Here is a 6,955-nt window from a genome sequence, read left to right as displayed (position 1 = left end):
TTTAAAATTACTATTTTTATAAATTAGATATACTGTAATAGTTTATATTGTATTTTAGTTGATTTCCTGGACCGGGCATATTTTTGCCCAAACTGTACTTTCTTCTTTGTTTTGTATATATTTATATTTAGTCCAATTCGTTTGCTATACTTGACCAGGTCATCGGTTTTGGTTTGAACACTAGTATTCTTATATCGCTGTGCTATGTCATCTACAGTCAAGATCTTCTAGTGACTGTTGAAATGTCCAGGATATACCTCAACTGACCTGACTGGTAATGATTTTCATAACCCAGTTTATGCAGAAAATAAAGAGCAACGGTGAAAGCAGACGTTGCTGTCGTACCCCCGTTTGGATTGGGAAGCTGTTTGTTATTTTTGTCGCAGATCACCTTTGCCTGGACGTCCTTGTAAAGCATCTGAATAATAGATATGATCTTGATAGAGATGCCATTATGTCTGAGGATCATCTATAAAGCTGGAGGATGTATACTGTCAAATGTTTTGGCAAAGTTGATGAAATTGGCATACAACGAAGCGTTCCATTCATTGCTCTGTTCTAAAATCTGCCTTAAGGAAAATTTCTGGTCTTTGCATGATTTTCATTTTCTGAATCCAGCTTGTTCTTTACAAAGACATGGATCTAACGCTGAGACCATTCTGTTTAAGATTACTCTGCTTCAGACTTTTCTGGTAACTGACGACATCATAATTGCTCTCCAATTATATGTGTCAGCTAACTCACCTTTCTTGGACAGCTCCACTATGAGACCAACCTTCCAATCATTTTGTGCGGTTTCTATCTGCCAAATAGTTTGCAGGACATCTATGAGAAGTCTGGATGAACCATATGTAGATAACGAACAGAATTCAACATCAAAAGTTCATAAAACGATACAAAATAAGAGCAGAGCAACACGGATCTCCAAAACATCAGAGGTGGGATCAAGTGCGATGGAGGAGTGAGCATCCCAAGCCGACCAGTCACACCCGCCGTGTGCTCCTTGTCATGATCGTCGTCAATTCAGTGTTTAAGTAATGGACTAACAATTGGTATGAAAAATCAGTCAGCATTTGACTCGATGATAAATTGTATTTGCTGACAAAGTCATTGTATCAACTATAACACTTACGAAATGATGACCTTTAACGAGTATGCAGCAATTCTTGTTTCATCAACTTGTTTGCAATTTATTTTCCTCGTTTTAGAAATTGTTCGATACGTAAAGCATGCTCTTGCGTATAGAATCAACTGAGATATATGAACTCCGTATGCAGGTGATAAAGATATATTGCTGCATAAGTAAGAGAAGTTGACGATAGAAAAGTAAGTCATCGCGTTTATCATAGAGCTTGCTCGTTTGATTACCATAAACGTATTTTTAAAGTAAAATATCTAAATATGAAACAGATGTGTCAGACTCTGTGGTATCTTTAATCTCAAGCTCACCAGGATATATCGTATCGACATAAGAATGGAAATTACCATTGTTAATTGACAATACGTCGTCGATATATCTAAATGTCGCTTCCAGTTGGGTGTTAACACTTCTTCAGCTTTTAACATTTCTTGATGTACCTGATCGATCCCTGGGGCTTTCCCATTCTTAATTTACGAAGTTTGATGGTATATTTTACTTCCTCAATTGTTGGTGCGTTGGTATCGATGTCCAAAGTGTCTATACCGTCAATAATTTCAGCATGTTCTGTTGATGGACATTCCTGGTTTAATACCCTTTCAAAATGATCCTCCCAACAGGTCAGCTCTTCTTCTATACTAGAGGCCAATTCTCCATCTTGTTTTCGCACTGGTGTTTCTGTGTTTTTGAATCCTCCACTCAGAGGTTTTGTAATGCGGTATAATGTCCCCATGTCTTGTTTGAGGCAGCGTCTTCTGCATCTTGCGCAAGCTTGTCAACATAATCGTTTTTGCCCTTTTGTGAACTGTTCTTAACTTCTTTATCTTGTATTGAGTACGTTTCTTTTAGCTGATCTTTTAGCCTAGCTGACTTGGCTGTTAGTCTTTTCTTCTTTGTTTTGCGTCTTACGTGTAGTTCGACCATTTCCCTGGTCTTAGATGAAATTAATTCTTTCTTCTTTCTTTTCAACTGCTTCAACAACTGTGGTATTTAAATGTTCAATAATTAGTTCTTGTTTATTTTTTAGCATGGCAAATTGGTTTTTAACCTTTAACTGAAATGATTTCATGACTGCAGGATCTTAAGATGACCTTTGTTCCCCTTTCTTCATTTTTCTCAATTTCAGCTTTACTAGGACAAGAGTGTGGTCACTTCCTACATTAGCCCCTCTCAATGCCCTTACATCCTGCAGTGTACCTCTCCACCTTTTATTTATCAGTACATGGGCAAATTGGGTCTGTGTGTGACCATCTGGTGAAGTCGATATAAGTTTATATATGTTCTTGTGCTGAAGATGGTGCCTTCAATAACTAACTTATTTTCTAGGCAGAAATCTATTAGTCTACTACCATTGTTGTGTATCACACCACATCCATGTTTTCGCATTATGGATTCTTTTCCTTCATTTTTGGTACCAACTTTTGCATTGAGATCACCAAGTATGATGAGTACATCATGAGCTGGTGTTTCCTCCATAGCTCTCTGCAGTTCCTTTTCTTCTTCTTCTTTGTCTTCTCTAGCAGACTACAACCGTCAGTTTAGCATATTTTGAATGGAATCTTGCAGAAAGATCTAATTTCATATACCTAGCATTTGGATATTATACCTGTCCATTTCTATTAAGACTTGGGCCAGTTTTCCTGTCTGGTACAGCTGTAGAGGGTGCAGACATTCTAGCACCCAACTTTACATACTTCTTTAGGGTGACGTATGTTCACTATCTGGGTGTCGGAGTTACTGTCATTCTTCATGTGCTTAGTTTCCTGAATAGTTTCAATCCCTCCCTTGTACAATCATCCTCGACTTTGATTTCTGTAGATGTTGATTTTTTGCATGTCGGGGTTGCTGACCCTGAGAAAAACCCCCTGGATTTGGAGGACCGGTGGTTTTCTGTCAGGGTTTTCCTTCCCTACGGTCATAAGTTCCAGTTATTTAAAGGCGCTGGAGTCTCGCCTTTCGCCACTGTCACTCAGCTTCCTGAGTATTTCCAGGGCCACCAAAACGGGAAGGTGTGACTTGTTGGCAAAAATTATTTGACAAAATCGAAGCGTTATTGGTGAATCTCCGTGACCAAAGAAACACTCCACGAGACCCTCGCCAGCATTTGACCCCACCTAATTGTATTACCAACCATTATAATTCTTCCCTTTGTAGGATACTAGTAGGTCTCCATAAGATGAATTGTGCATATTTAAAGTTATTTGAATCTCGTATTTTATCTAAATTTAATTTTTTATGTAATCTCTATCCAGTGTTCTCTTTCTGTGATTATTATTTATGAATGTGTTTCGTGGTGTTTTCCTTCAGTAGAATATTTCTGCTTGCTTATCTGTATTCCTGATTGCTGAATCAACAAGATTTTGTGAAACATGAAACCCCAGTACAAATAAAGATGTCCCAAGATAAGTGATTGTGTCCATCAAATTTTCACCAATGTTATGTATAGATGGGGATAGGGGGAATGTATAGACAAATCGTTCTACAAAAGATAAAGGTTAGAAAGTCAAGGAAATTTAAAGGTCTTTTGACAGTTTTGTTTATGTGTAACCATAAAAAATGTGTCTACATTTTGAGGTAGTCAGATTGAAGGTCAGAATTAATGACATACATGCATATAATACATTTATTATTTGTGTTGACTAAGAGGTTGAAGAGTGTTAAAGCCATATATGGCGTATGTACAATGAAAATTATGAGACTAAAATTATAATAACTTATTATTTGTATCATTACTTTAAATAAAGATAGAACTTTTCCATAAATTACAAAATCTACGTCAATTGCGTTATAAAGATATTACGATTTAATTTGGATTCTCAGAATTTTCTCCGACTCGGAAGAAAATACAAAAGATTTAAATAACACATTACTATGGATCGCCGTCACTGCCTTATAGCAGAACACTACAATTGCATTGTGTCAACTTTCCATTACATTATGTCAACACTTTGTGACATTTACTTGCAGTACTATTGCGTTATGTCAACTTTCCATTACATTATGTCAACTCTTTATGACATTTACACCCACTACTATTGCGTTATGTCAACTTTACATTACATTTTGTCAACTCTTTATGACATTAACACACACTACTATTGCGTTATGTCAACTTTCCATTACATTATGTCAACTCTTTATGACATTTACAAACGCTACTATTGCGTTATGTCAACCTCCCATTACATTATGTCAATTCTTTATGACATTTATACACACTACTATTGCGTTATGTCAACTTTCCATTACATTATGTTAAGTCTTTATTGCATTAACTCGCACTTCAATTACATTGCGCCAATCTTCCATTGCATTATATCAGCTCTTTATAACATTAAGTCAAAACAATTTTACGTGGTGTAAAGATGTTATTATATAATTTAAACTCATTATTACATTATGTGCACTCTCTACTATTTGGTCTAAGTAGTTCATTATATGATGTGAATTTATCTTTAATTCAATATCAAGTCGCTATAACACGATGTCAGAATTTCATACATGATGTGAAAAAAATTGTCACATGTGGCCAATTCTTTACTATATTGTGTCATCAATATGCTACATGACGCCGGGAATCTATTACATGATGTCAATTTTCCCTTACTTTTTGACAAATCATTATTATGTTATGCCATTGTATCTTTACATTGTGTCTAAAATGCTTAGCCTCATGTCAGTATATCTTAGAATATTTCAACTCTTTATTATGTGACGTAAGGTTTAGGTTATGCCTAAAAGTTCGTTTTGTGTTTTCAATATTACATGCACATATGTTAGACATGCAAATAATTTAATTAAATTAAACGTATCAAATATTAAATTATACACAAGACTTAATTAATTCTTAATTAAATATCAGGTAAAATTAAAAATAGGATCATGTTCCCATGGAATCTTTATTGAAGAGTCCGAAACTTCTGACCTAACTACAAAACACTGTCCTAAGCTTTTTATCAGTCTTTAACCCTCCTTTTTTTTTTAAAAAAAAAAAAGGTGTGAATACATATCGTATTTCATACGTGCACTGGTGGGTCGGTGGGGAAAGGGAGGATCCCACCCTCCCATCTTTAGTGACCAAAATATGCATGAAATTAATCAATTGATTTTACTTTGTAGGACATTGCATTAGTTTTACATAAAGTATAACTGAAATAAGTTGAAACGTTTTATAAAAAAAAATCTAAAGCCTGAGAGCTTTCGGGCTTTCACCCCCTGGTCCCCAACTTAGACACCATATCGTCCCCCTATAGCTACTCTTTTCAAGAACCCAAGATCGCAATTGATATGCAGTGGCGGATTGCTAAAATTGTCAAAGTTAACGTAAATCACAGTTTCGTATTCACAATATGTCTACTTGGTAGACCTCATTTTTACCCTACAAAATCTCTAGAACCCAGAAGCTTCCGGGGGCTTCGCCCCCTGGGCTCCCAACAGGGCTTTGCCCTGGACCCACTGGGGGCCTCAAGGCGGCCCCCAGACCCCTTGCCTACTTTTGGCGCCCCCTCTAACTTCAATTCCTGGATCCGCGCCTGATATGAGCCCGTGTTAACTAAGGCATGGTCAATTGATTTAAGTGAAAACGTAGATTTTTGTAACAGAATTCTGGTCCTGGAATGGTTGAAAAATTACTAATTCCAGTGGACGTTGCATCGTTTTTGAAAACTGGGGGAGGTTTGTCAGCCAGAAAAAAATAACGTACAAGAAAAAGCGAAAAAAAAATATCCAAAATCCTATTTCGGGTGAAAGGAGGGGGGGGGGGGGTCCAACTTCGATCAGTCCTTAAAAAAATTCCAAAAATACTTCATTACCCTTATACTTCAGCAAAATGTGGGACTGAATTTCATTGAACATTTTCTATGATAAAGTTATGTCGGAAAAAAGAGGAAGTCAGACCCCCCCCCCCCTCATAGAATGTGTCTGTAATTCGTCCTAATTAATCAGGAACCCCCCCCCCCCCCTTCCCAGTCCTGAAAACACGGTTATCAACTTTGACATAATATAAATATATTTTACAGCGCGCAATGAACATTTGTAATCAACATGATAAAGAATTAACACAATGTAAAGATAGTTTTAAATCACATAAGAAAGAGTTAACATATTCTTATTAAATATCCACATAAAGGAATGGAGTTTTGACATAACGTTATAAAGTGTTGATATAATATGGAACGCCGGGACTGTCTCCATAATATATGTTCACATTATGTTATTAACCTTTTACATCACGTAATAAAGAACTGACATAAAGGTAAGATGTATTCACCTCACATTGTGATGACCTCGGCGTAAAATAAAGATACATTAACATCACGTAATAATGCTTTGTTATAATAGAAATATACACTCACAAAAGGGAATGGACTTTGACTAAATGTAATGATAAATTTAATCATAGAACACATGTAAAACGAAATTAACTTGACGTAATGCAATTTTGACCTCACATATTAAAGAAATGAAATAATATAAAGAAACATTCATTTCACGTAATTAAGTTTTAACACAATGTAAACATATTTTCACTTCACATAATGAACTTTGGTCTTCAAGTTATAAAGTGCCGACATAATGGAAGAATGTGTTTACTTCATGTAATGCAGCATTGACATGATGTAAAGATATTTTTACATCACCCCATAAAAAAATGATATAACGTAAAGATATGTTCACATCACGTAATGATAGATTGACATAATGAATGCATAGTTTTATGCTATAAGGCAGTGATGGCGTTCCATACATTACAGAGAAGACAGTATTATTAGTTGAAACGAGGTGTTCTCCGTGTTCAGAATTGTATGAAAAGTTTTA

The sequence above is a fragment of the Saccostrea cucullata genome, unplaced genomic scaffold (genome assembly GCF_032062105.1).
Source record: "Saccostrea cucullata isolate Sc308-1 unplaced genomic scaffold, CSIRO_AGI_Scuc_v1 ctg15705, whole genome shotgun sequence".
NCBI classification, from domain to species: domain Eukaryota; kingdom Metazoa; phylum Mollusca; class Bivalvia; order Ostreida; family Ostreidae; genus Saccostrea; species Saccostrea cuccullata.
The sequence above is the reverse complement of the archived record's forward strand: the minus strand, read 5'-3'. Positions refer to the sequence as shown.